This window comes from Branchiostoma belcheri, unplaced genomic scaffold (genome assembly GCF_001625305.1).
Source record: "Branchiostoma belcheri isolate BF01 breed outbred unplaced genomic scaffold, Haploidv18h27 scaffold50, whole genome shotgun sequence".
NCBI lineage: Eukaryota > Metazoa > Chordata > Leptocardii > Amphioxiformes > Branchiostomatidae > Branchiostoma > Branchiostoma belcheri.
Window position 1 is genome coordinate 1,739,245 of NW_017804132.1, and position 12,790 is coordinate 1,752,034.

Sequence of the window (12,790 nt, forward strand, 5' to 3'; positions counted from 1 at the left end):
CAGAGGAAGTGTGTGTGTGTGTGTGTGTGAGTGTGTGTGTGTGTGTGTGTGTGTGTGTGTGTGTGTGTGTGTGTGTGTGTGTGTGTGTGTGTGTGTGTGTGTGTGTGTGTGTGTGTGTGTGTGTGTGTGTGTGTGTGTGTAAAAGTGAAAATGGGCGATTAGTACCTATTTCCCGTGCGTCACTTTCCCAATACACTTTAGGGCGTGGCGAAAATGTGCGCAGGTATTCGGGTGTACCTGCAGGCTCCGGAACACCTGTCGCTTAAAGAGCCATCAATAAAACCTGATGACACACAACTGCCGGGGGGCTCTTAGATCTCGTGATGAGAGACAGTCTATCAATTGTAAGGTTGTAATTACTGTTTACAAACAGTAATGTTCTCTTTTCGTCTTCGTCAGTGTATTATCATAGGTTAATCTCCAAGCAGATCTTTAATTCTATGACAGTATCAAATTGGCCAGTCAGTATCCAGTAGAGAGATAGCATGCCAGGGGAGTTGGTCTACTGGAGAGAATAGTTAGCGGCAAAATGTTCTCTCTAGCGGACCAACTCCCTCGGCAAGTTATCTCTCTATTTGACCCAGGGATTTGACCGATTTCTACTCTTTCAAGCCACCTCCCGAAGCCCGGTAGAGGCTACAAGAAACAAACTATTGAACCGAACTGGACATACACCAAACATACCCCAGAATCCAGGCCACTCGGAACCGGCTGTCATATAGGATGTTTGACAAGGACTTGTATAGACGTGTATTGGCGCACCTGCAAATTATTGTAAACTATAAACCTGTCAAAATCTCTGATAAAGTAACTCAAAATAGGGCTCTCTTGCTAATTTCCTGGCATATACACTAGTACTAGTAGGTGTTGCACTTTTCTAAATCCTTCTTTTCGGTGACAAAAAGGTTTACTTTTTAAGCAAGGAGGTTTAAAACCTTCTTGATTTGACTAAAAAGACCTACAAAATGTAACGCATCTATCAAGAAGGTCTATTTTCTTTCTCCATCGCATTCCAACACATAAAGAATGCCAAGGACGGGGCCTCAGAAGTTGCCAGGAAAAAACAGGTGGAGACCTTCACAGACACTTTCCACATCCGGGCACTCGAGGTTGGCGAGTTTACTTAAAAAAAGTCCACCTCTTCATGGAGTGGTATGACCCAGCCGCAAGGTATGAAGGAATATGTGTTCTAAATTCTAACTTAGATTTCAATGATCTTTTTCTTTTCTTCCAAATTTTAGTATTCGCCTCACCCATATCCCAGTGACGTCACTGCCACTGGATTCCCGCGCTAAAAGAACATCGTTGATTGACACACCAGACGTGACGTCACATCATTAAAAATTGATACCTCATATCATACAAATGAAGAGTTCTATTTACCATTGCCACAGCACGAAATGCGATCTTATAATTCGATATTTTTCAACTGACTGATCCTTTCCCAAAACAGACAATGCAAAACAAAACGAAAATCATTTAACGTTTTAAAAATGTTAGACGAAATAAAAATTAACGTAGTTCAACGTACAAAAACAAGAAGCGTAACAAACGTGTGTGTAAATATTTTGGGCCACCCATACTGTATTGGTGAATATAACGGTTTGTCCCTAACTAAAGGACTTAGTGAAAAACACCAGGACTATTGTTGCATTTCACCAGGACTAGGGGCCTTATCAGAAGGCAAAGTTGACATTACGTAATGTTTTTGTCATACCGACTCTGCTAAGCTTCAGCCGTGTTTACTATTTACATTGTTGGGCACATGACCGCTACAAGGCCGTGTGTGTATCTGTAAGCCGGTATAACCGCCCTTCGGCGTAACACGCCAGCTTCGCAGGCACGCGGCACGCCGGCAGCTGGCTGTATTACACCGATCGACTTGTTACACCTAACCCTTGAACATCTAACTCCAAACATTGTCTGAAGCTATCTAATGACAATGCCCCTACTGTACTCGGTGACAGCGAGTTCCACTCTGCGATAGTTCTAGGAAAGAATGAGTTTTTGAACACTTCAATCCACTTCAATCCTTTGTTGATAACACCGGTGGCTTTCTCACTACAGCAACGACACAAACCTATGGTTCCGACCTAGCCTCTACCAGGCTTCGGGAGGCGGCTGAAAAGAGTACAAAATTGACCAAACAGAGAGATAACATGCCGACCTGCCGTGTGACCGGGTGTGACCCGACCCTAAACGTTCTTCGGCGCTGCGCCAAAAAACCTTATTGCCTTCCCGAGACCCAATCGATCAGAGGAAATTTGACTTTTACCGCCGTTATTTTCACGTGCTGACGCAGATGGAAACGGCCCGCAGATTTCTCGTGCGTTATTTATGGAGTAGGCGACAAATGCGAGGGCTGCTGACGCAAATTGTAAAGTTTGAAGTAGCAGAATTACGAACGGACGTGACACGTTTCACATTAACAACGTCAACGGTAAAATTACATCTGTAAAATGATCTGAGCACAGTCTGTATCTGTATAGCCGATATAACCGCCCTTCGGCGTAACACACCAGCTTCACAGGCACGCGGCGCGACGGCAGCTGGCTACATTACACCGAACGACAGCCATACCCATTGATATAAACGATATTTATAATTTCGACCATCGGACGCGGTATAGGATTATTTACTGAACTTACCAAACTAACAGACACTTTTAGGATGTTTGTCACACACAAATTCCAAGAAAACAAGAACACAACGTATATCTGATATCATGAGGAAACCAAACGAGCAGATACTGGTAGAATTTTGTGACAGAAAAACATGGCAAAGAAAAAGATAACCGAAAAAGTACGATACCTAACTCGACAGCAATGCAAGCCAGTGCGGTAGAGCTATACCTCGAGCGACCAACTTGAAAAACAAAGTCTGCAAACTTGGCAAAACGTCTTGTTGATTCCACTATCACACCACCAGGTACTAGCTACAGGAGCCAAGATTCGCACGAAAACAAGAGCCGAAAGGAAGTGGACAAGGACGTCGACACTTGTGACGAGTGAACATCCAACTCCAAGCTGTACTAACATGTGTCGCGCATTCCGCACATCTGAAACCTTGAATATCGATCTACGCATAACCAGTATTGTATGCTAAGGGTAGTTGGTGGGATTACGTTAAAATGGTTTTAATTGTGTGCTCTTTGGATTAATGAGATTATCTTGTCGATAAGTTTTAACACCTGACGTCTAATACGTCTTAATCTTTTACACACATAGTAGGGACTGTAAGCTTCCGGGTTACATTTAAGTACGTTTATTTACAATCCGGAAACTTGAAGCCTACAAGTATTGTTTGTCTATAACAGGATGAAATTTAATTTTTTTTCCTTTCCCAACTCCCCGAAATAAAGTATTGTCAGAAGCGACTGGAAAGAGCAAAAATTAGCCAAACAGACAGACAAATTTCAGGGGAGTTGGTCTCCCGATTTCTACTCTTTCCAGCCGCCTCCCGAACCCTGGTAGAGGCTATTTGGAGATCAGTGTTCACCATCTTGGAACATGTTGACCATTTCGGTGATATACACGTGTATATGCATGTGTGGGGTTGGTTCTCCTATATTTGTAGGGAAACTGAGACCTTATCCAAATGGCAGAAGACTGACGTAATGACCGTGCTAATCTCGTCAGAACAAGTGGACGATAAGTTCGACTGACGGAGCTGTCAATCACACATAGCGCCCGCACCTTTCCTCGCGGGGTGCATCGTACGATCTAACCTCTACCAGGCACCGCGGGTCGCTGGAAAATAGTAGAAATTGGCCGAAATAAAGGGATAATATACCAGAGAAGATCCAGGGCCATAGAAGATCCAAGTCGCGAAATGGAGCTTCTATGGCCCGCGATCTTCTCTGGTACACTCTCCCTTTATTTTATTTCGGCCAATTTCTACTATTTTTGCAGCGATCCGCGGTGCCTGGTAGAGGCTACGTACGACCTATTCTGGATACGTCTGTTCGCACTTTGCGGGGAGTATCTAGCGCGAATCGCTAACATATATTAGGCAAAGAATGTTTCCTATTTCGTTGGAAGGTCAATGATCGAGTAGGGGCCTGGATAGTGATGCATACCTAAACCCAATTTTAGGTTCAGGTCCGGATTCAAGTCCAGAGGTTTAGGTTCAGGTCCGGACTTAAGTCCGTACCTAAACCCATGGTATATACAAAATTGCATGTTGGCAACCTTGCAATGATGTCTGGGTGAAACTTTGGCCACATAACATGGAGGCCGGTACTTAACGATGCCCGATGGCAATGTTTTCTTAATTTTGCAGCAAATATTTTACAATCTACGGAAGGTTTTAGATGGTTTGGAAAGAAAAGGGGTATGCGAAATGGTCTTTTATGGTAATAAGTCCGGACTCGGTTCTTGACTTTTAGGTTTTTTTGGACTTGAACCTAAACATTCTTACAAGTCCGGATCCAAGTCCAGTGAACCGGTATGCATCACTAGGCCTGGAGGGCTAAATTTTCAGTCAGGAAGGGTCGACAGTCGGTCACCTCTGCCAAGCTTCAGAAGCGGCTGAAAGAGTAGAAATTGGCCAAATAGACAGATAACATACCAGGGGAGTTGGTCTGCTGGAGAGAACAGCAACCAAATCACACCAGCACAAAAAAGAAAGCCCGATAAAAAAACCTAAAACACGCCAAAATAACCCAAAACCCAAACCTCTACTTGGAGAGTTCGCGAACACCTCTCGCCTGCAAATGATCTACCATGGCGGCACCTGTCGGGGAAAATTTCAACCTTTTCTTGGAAGAATGCCCAAACCAACATCGCAGCCATTTCCTGGAACTCTGCCCCAGTCAATTGCACACGTTTTCCCTGATATAAATAATTGGGCCAACGGATGTGTCATCATATATTGGGCAGTGTATTTAACTCTTTGACTTTGTGCTTGTCGCCCTCCAATACACGTTTGCTCGTAAAAGTATCCCTCTCTCTATATATGTATGTGTAAGAATTAGGAGAGTAGAAACAGAAAGACACTCCCGGGCCGGGGATCGAACCCACGCCAAACCCGGGCACCAGCGTCAGACCCCGACGATCTAACCATTCGGCTAAAAGGTCTATACCCTTCGGCCGGATCAGTTAGTAGCGCCTATAACCCCCCCCCCCCCGTTACATATGTATACATTGTATCTCTAATCTATACATGCTTAAGACTTCGGTATATATGATCGGTATATATGAGTCCCAATATACACCAAAATACTCAAGCATAATTGCTAGATACAGAAAATCTAAATACCATCAATGATAATGAGCGTCAGTGTAGTCTATTTTGTGGCATCAACTTTGTTGAACAAGAAAATGGCCCAAATAGAAAATGAACCCCTCACACACCAACACACCAGCGTCGCAAGCACGCGGCGCGGCGGCAGCTAGCTATATCACCCCGAACGACTTTTTACAATCTTTGCACATTTAATTTCAGGAGTTGTTTAAAGCTTTCTAGTGATGATGTCACAAAACATCTATACTGCCCTTGCCGACAGTCTGGCACCCAGGCTACCTACCATCTGCCTGGCCTTGTCACATACCGGTCTGTACCGGTTTCTAGCTCGCTGAAAACCTTTCAGCACCATTCTGGGTGTAACTGGGGGCAGTTGTGGGCATGTGCCAAAACAAATACGGTTAACACCGTCGTTTGGAACGGAATAGGGCTTAACAATCGGGTCAATGTTCTTTCATGTTTGCCATTTGTTACATAATAACAACAACGTTTGCTACTGGGGTGAGCGTATTTGGGCGCACGACCAAAAACAGACTCAGCGAACTATAACCTTTAATTAAATGGAACAATTTTAGATCGTCACATGTTCACAGTTATGCGAATACCTACGAACCAAACAATTTTATGAATTTTTTAAAGTATACTTTCACTCTTCAGTCTGAAATTGAAATTCAAAGACTAGTTTCACGAACTCGAAACCGGTGCTTGAAAACACCGAGTCTTCCAAAATTTGCCACCTTTGAAATAGTTGTAAGAATTAGGAGAGTAGAAACAGAAAGACACTCCGCGATCGAACCCACGCCAAACCCGGACACCAGCTCACAACCCCGACGCTCTAACGATTTGGCTAAAAGGTCTGGACCCCCACCCTCCCCCAACACAACACTGTTACATAGTGCATTTTGCTCGGAACCTCGAGTTTTCAAAGCCGGAAATTCCGCCATCGAAGGACACGAATCTTCCCAAGGGCAGCTCAGCCTCTAAGCCTGTAAGATGTAGGTAGTTACTGAGGGCTGAACATCACACAATGCGGCTGAACAGAACACACTGATAACACGAGGATCTATTTCCTGTCGGAATAATCCTGGTCTTCGGGAAGATCAAAAAGCCAATTTAGCAGGTGTTAGCTGGTGCTAAGATGAAGGGCAAGGCCTCCATTTAGCCTCAATTTAGCCTCGTCGTGGGCTTTTTCGGCTGTTATCTAGCTTTTGGTTGCTACCGTAGTAGGATGGTTGTCTAGCGAAAAATGAGAAATCAAAACTCGAATACAATCAGAAAATACCACATACATATGATGACACAAAAAGCGTCGAGGCGCCTGCTATGTAGGCTAAAATCCTTAGCCCCAAACCTGAGTATATTTCCTCCTTCTTAAAGTTCTTTTGTTTTGTTTTGCTTCGTCCTTTATCCTAGAATACACTCACTAGTACCTGTCTGAACCGGATCATCCGAATGACAAATATTACCACACAAACACAAGACAGACCGCCAAGCGACAAGAGGCGACAATTTGACAACCGACCCCAGATTTACTTACAACATCGCCAGACGGGCAGACGACAAACTTGCTCAGCCGACAGTCAAACAGTAGTCTCCACCAGACTCCTTTTTCAGGCTGAATAAATAGTAGAAATCGGCCTAAAAAGGGGATAATATTGGCCAGAGGAGTTGGCCGCCAAGTGCAGGCAAATCGAGCTTCTCTGGCCGGCCAAATTTTCAGGCAAATTATATCCCCTTTTTCAGCCTACAAAAGAAGACTGGTGGAGACTACTAGTATTCAAAAAGTTTCAGAAGCGCGGAACGCGGAGGATCCGTCTGAAATTGGAAACGTGGCCCCTAAAAACCATTCGGGGTCACAATTCCGGCCTTGGTCACTCTGTAGCGTTTCCGTGTACCAAAACAGATGGCTACTTTCTCAGATTCTTTGCAACTTCCCTTGTATTCCTGAGAATTTTTACAACAAATACATGAATGTTGAGGTCAAGTTGATGCGATTTTAAAGACAACGTTTCTGTATTGTCAATATTATTATAGCAGTTGTAACGACAACCTTTACGAGCTTACAGTGTTTTATAAACAGATTTATTGTCGATAAAAAGCGCAAAGTTTTGACTGCATTGTTTATACACAAATAGTGTCGCTGTACGTCCGCTAGCAGTACTAGTACAAACGTGTTTCCTCACGAACGAGCGACACCCAATCTCTCTAGTCTCTACCAGACTAACTACCCTGGCTATACATAGGAGAATTTGGCCGCCTTGTAGGTTGGACTGGAGGGAAAGAAACTACCTCCCCGCGCCCGGACTCCTTTGGCCAATTTTACTCTCTTTTTTGCCGAATTCTACGATCCGTACTCCCGTAGAAAGGCCTGGTGGAGGCTAGTATAAACGTCTTTCCTCACGAACGAACGACATCCAATCTCTCGGCTTCCCCTTTTACACATTCCTGTAACGCTAGCCGCTTCCTACCACACTCTAAACATGCACTCCGGTACTCAGATGACAAATGTTTTCTTTCTACGCCCTTTTTGTCCTATAATTTCTCCAATTATATAAACAAACGGTCACTACTAGAAACTAGTAACGTTTATGTATACATATCCGACATTCAAAACGCGGCATCTATTGACCACCTTTTCCTCTCTCTTCAAGCTCGATAGAATTTTTTTCTGAATTATTTTTGGTCCTGAGTTCCTGGAAGTGGGGTTATTGAACTCAGTTCCTGGAAGAGGAAACAAACCCAAACCACGTTTCGCTATCAAGTACTTCCTGTTCTGTATAGTGTGCGAATATACGTATGGAGTAGCCTCCACCAGGCCTTTCTACAGGAATAGTGATCGTAGAATTCGGCAAAAGGGAGAATCTAGTAAAATTGGCCAGGGGAGTCCGGCCGCGGAAGGTTGTTTCTCAAGTTCCCAGTCAAACCCCAAGGCGGCCAAACTCCCAGCGTAGTCAGTCTGGTAGAGACTACGTATAGAGAATAGTACGGTAGCCTCTCCCAGGCTTCAGAAGCGGCTGGAAAGAGTAGAAATTGGCCAAATAGACAGAGATAACATACCAGGGGAGTTTGCCGCTTACTACCATGGTATGGTATCTGTCTATTTGGCCAATTTCTACTCTTTCCAGTCGCTCCCGAAGCCTGGTAGAGGCTAGGTCTGTACAATGGTTTGTGTTTAAAAAAAAGTAAATTTACCTTTTTGTGATAAGGATTCGTATCACATGGCTAAAATTTTACAGCAGCTTTTCTTAGTATCTCTTTTCTTGGCATCATCATATAATTAGCACAACTGACAGGCTATTTTCATTAGCGACAACACGGACCACCCAATATCGGGCTGGTTCTAAAATTATTGGCGGTGTCTCAGTTATCTAACTCCAGCCCACCTTAAAAAATTCCCCATCACTCCTCTCTCGACAAAATCAAAACATTGACAATCCTTCAAACTCCCGGCCATATATGTTAATGAGGTCAGGACAGTTCGGGGAATGCTATTTCTGGTGGACACAATGTCAGGGAACATGTCTGATCCAGGGTGAACTTGGAGTGTCCTCAGTCACCTTCTGTATCTGTATTCTGTATAGCCGGTATAACCGCCTTTCGGCGTAACACACCAGCTTCGCAGGCACGCGGCACGGCGGCAGCTAGCTACTATCACACCGAACGACTTGATACACCTAGCACTTGAACATTTAACTCTAAACACTATCTAATGACAATGCCCCTACTGTACTTGTTCCACAGAGTTCCACTCTGCGATAGTTCTAGGAAAGAATGAATTTTTAAACACCTCAATCCTTGATTTAAAACTCTGATATTTGAAGGCATGGCTATTTCTTGTTCTTTTCCGGGCTGGTATTAGATACTTAGTGGTTGGTACGCCCACCCGCTTGTTAGTCATTTTGTACATCATGCATTGGCCTTTAGGGCAGGTTAGAGATAGGAGTGCTATTGTTGATCAGAGTTGAGTGGTGAACTTTGTAAGACCCACGCCCAACCGATTAAATAGCGACCCTAGTATGTGTGGTTTCATTTTCAACTGCTGATGGACTTCAAAGTTTCTGAACAACATCTTTTATATCAAGTATATAAAAAGAAATACATATAACCGACAGCGTACGAGGATATACGTTTTTATGAGTAAATATCTATTGGGTAGGCATTAATTGAAAAAAACGATAAAATATCTCCAAGAAGACGAAAAATGACAATCTATGATATAGGATACATCCATTTCAAACTGTAACATTTACAAACAAAATTATAAATTGACCACGAAGAAGAAGATAAAACTGTACATACATATACACCGAGTCTCTGATCTATATTTGGCCTATGAAGTAAAGAACAGTCCACTACCTGCCCTATAGCACTTGCTCCTGTTTAGCACAATTATGCAAATTTTAGATGGTCTAAGTTAGCATCATAAAAATCCAGGCAGTTTGGAAACCTACCTTTTTAGACACCACTTGGTGATCATCTCAGATTCTATATCACATGATAGTCCAGAGCGTACGCCTGTTACTAAGTATGGGGCAGGAATGTTTGGAGAGTGTTGCAGTCATAAATTTACAAAGACACTCTTCGCCTATATTTAAAACGCCTCAGGGCCTTGGTTATATCCTAACAAATCCTTGAAAATACATCATTGGTTACTAAGAAATGTAGGATAAAGATATACTTACGAGAAATAGAAATTTTACGGTAGAATAGTCAGTCGCACATGTAATGTATGAAGAACAAAGAGTCTAGTAGTGCGAGCTGGGAACCCAGTAAGAGTGCATTATGGGAGGGGTTCGATCGAACAGGCAGGGGGCGTGTCATCCATCTTGCGGCTGTGATTGGCTGGACAGGTGGCGAGGGACATTCCACCGGGGGGTAGGGAGGGGGAGGGGTGGGGTACGGGTCCGACACGCATGGAGGACGCGAACTTCCGCTATTAATGTTGTTGTGCAAGTATCTTATAACCTGCGCACAGCAATGCGATACAACTTGGTGTGTATACGATATATAGAATGAACGCTCGCTGCAGGCTATGGTTACGTTGGCGCGTTAATTGCAAAGCCCTCGAATTCTCGGATGAAAAAGGGCCATTGGTGTCCCGACGGGGGGTTAGCAGGGAAAGTTACAGGATTGAGGCCACACTAGTCTTCATCAGACTCCTTTGCAGGCTGAATAAAAGGTAGAAATCGGCCTAAAAAGAATGTAGCTGTCCAGGAGAGTTGGCTAGTCTCCACCAGTCTCGTTTGCAGGCTAAATAAATACTAGAAATCGGACTAAAAGGGGATATCATTGGGCAGAGGAGTTTTAATAACCGGCCATAGAGGGTCCAGTTTGCCTGCACAGGCAACTCCTCTGGCCAATGATATCCCCCTTTTAGGCCGATTTCTACTATTTATTCAGACTGCAAAGGAATCTGGTGGAGGCTAGAGGTTAACCGGCTATAGAGGGTCCAGCAGGGTCCAGTTTGCCCTGCATGTGGACTAGAATTCTCGGATGAAAAGAGCCAGCGGAGTTCCCGACGGGGGGTCGGCGGGAAAGTTACAGAGCTGAGCCCGCACAGACTACATGGGGAGGCGGGGTCGGAGAAAGTTCAGCAGAGGGGGGCGACCATTATGTTGCTACACTGGTGATCGCAGGACGTAGTGTATGGTACAGCAAATGCTTGGAAACTGCCCTAACACACCATTGCTAGAGAATAGTGAATTGCCCAAGATACGAAGACCATGGTTAACACTTAAAAAAACTAATTTGCAATAACTTCCAAACTGTGTAAGTGACTGCGAATTTGAGAAACCATAATCTAAAGAAGAGAAGAAAAATCAACAGGAACCATTCGCAAAAGACAACCAAACTGAAATTTAAAGAAGACGTTTTATATATTTTCAAACCCATTTCCTCTCTATCCATCGTGCCCATGTTTAGTCTACTTTTCAAATCGTACAGTTCATAGAACTTGAAATGTGCTTGCGTGTGGCAGCTCTAAGTCTAAACTAGTCGGCTCAAGGCACCAGTGCAAGAGGATAGAGTGGAGTTGAGTCGCCAGCTCTACGTTATCCTGTCTATAATATGTTACCGTCGGTCTGGGCAGTCCCGTCCCGTGACTTGCGCGTGTCTGGTATGTAACCTGCCGGGCACTTCAACTAGGCGTCAACCTGCGTTATCCGGGTCAAAAAGAGTTCAGCAGAAATATCCAGGAGAATAACTTTATTGCATGACAATATTGTAGCAGGTATAACGTAAGGCAATATGTGCATCCATAGTAACTAGTGCTAACATTTATCTAGCGGTCATCAGCATGTATCTTAACAGTATTACTTATTAACAGTTATGAAACCATAACAATATTTAAAACTGCACGATGTTGTTCAATGCCAGAGAATCTTATAGATTGCTGGAAATAATTTATAGTTGGATCTTTTAATTTGTAAACATGGCAATGGATAGTAGGAAAGGTTGACACTTAAAAGTTTTTTTTTTCCGTAGAGAAAGTCGTCCAATAGAGTTTGACATGAGACATGTGTACTTTCACTTTGGTAAATATCGTCCAGCTCAAAGAGGTATACATTACAATCACTAGTATACAATCATAAATTCACAGAAATGTGAACTGCGAATTCTTATGAATTGTGTTTTTTTCAGGCATGATAATATCTTAATAAAATGTCATACTCTGACCTATACTGTATTATAACATTACCAACTAGTTGTCACTGAAAGCTAAGCCTACGGTATCATTGCCAAGTTGGCGTTGTTTCAACATTTCTACGAGTACTAAATGACGTTGGTCTGGGACGTCAAAAAAAATGAATTTCTTGCGTCAACGAAACCTTTTTCTTCAGAAATAAATGAACGTAGGCAAGTAGCACTACTAGAAATTTAAAACTAACTCCACTGGCATATTCATCAGTCTATTTGGACATGGCGACAAATCTAGCATTTTTCACCAAACCGTTGCAGTCTGATAAAGACTACAAAAGAACTACTTAAGTTGAAATGTACAATGCGTCCTTAGTTCAATAGTTGAAGGGTGTTATATCCCTGTCAGCAATGCCCTAAGTGACCGTGTTTCACCCCCATCGCTGCAGTAGAACAACTGGGACTTGTCAAATCTGTGGTCCATCAGGGAATTCCAGACTCAAGTTCGCGAACTTGTCCTGACACAGTCGTGTTAGTAACAGTGTTACCATGAAGTTCAACTTTGTTCGCAAGTCCCGATGGACGCCATATGGTCTTTCTTAGAGTTTTCACCATTGTTTCATTGATGTGTGCGTGTGGTGTGTATAAACATTACATCAATGCCTTTGCCTAACACTTGCTATTTTCCGATTCCTTTCTACGTTTATTTTCATTGAATTCCATTCGATTTTCCGAGTTTGCGTTTTATAAATGTATCGTTTTGTGATCTACATTTTCAGTGCTTTGAGATAAAAGGATTACGTATGGGTCCTGTGTAGAATATGCAAATAAAACAGAATATTTTCCATACAAAATTGAGTTTTCGTTAATGCACAGGCGGACTGTTCATGTTTAATTATGATTTTGGATT

General features: G+C 43.2%; 1 protein-coding gene across 2 annotated transcripts in view; it reads right to left on the reverse strand.

Moving 5' to 3' along the window:
- The window catches only part of LOC109480280 (sodium-dependent neutral amino acid transporter B(0)AT1-like), a 31,358-nt gene extending 21,416 nt beyond the window's left edge, over positions 1–9,942 (reverse strand). The window contains exon 1 of one of the 2 annotated variants that reach the window (XM_019782448.1): positions 9,927–9,942. The gene's annotated coding sequence lies outside the window, so the exon portion shown is untranslated. Of the gene's footprint in view, positions 1–2,811; positions 2,828–9,926 lie in introns of those variants that run through there. The other variant, XM_019782447.1, reaches the window with a different exon arrangement.
- Positions 9,943–12,790: the final 2,848 nt, after the last annotated feature.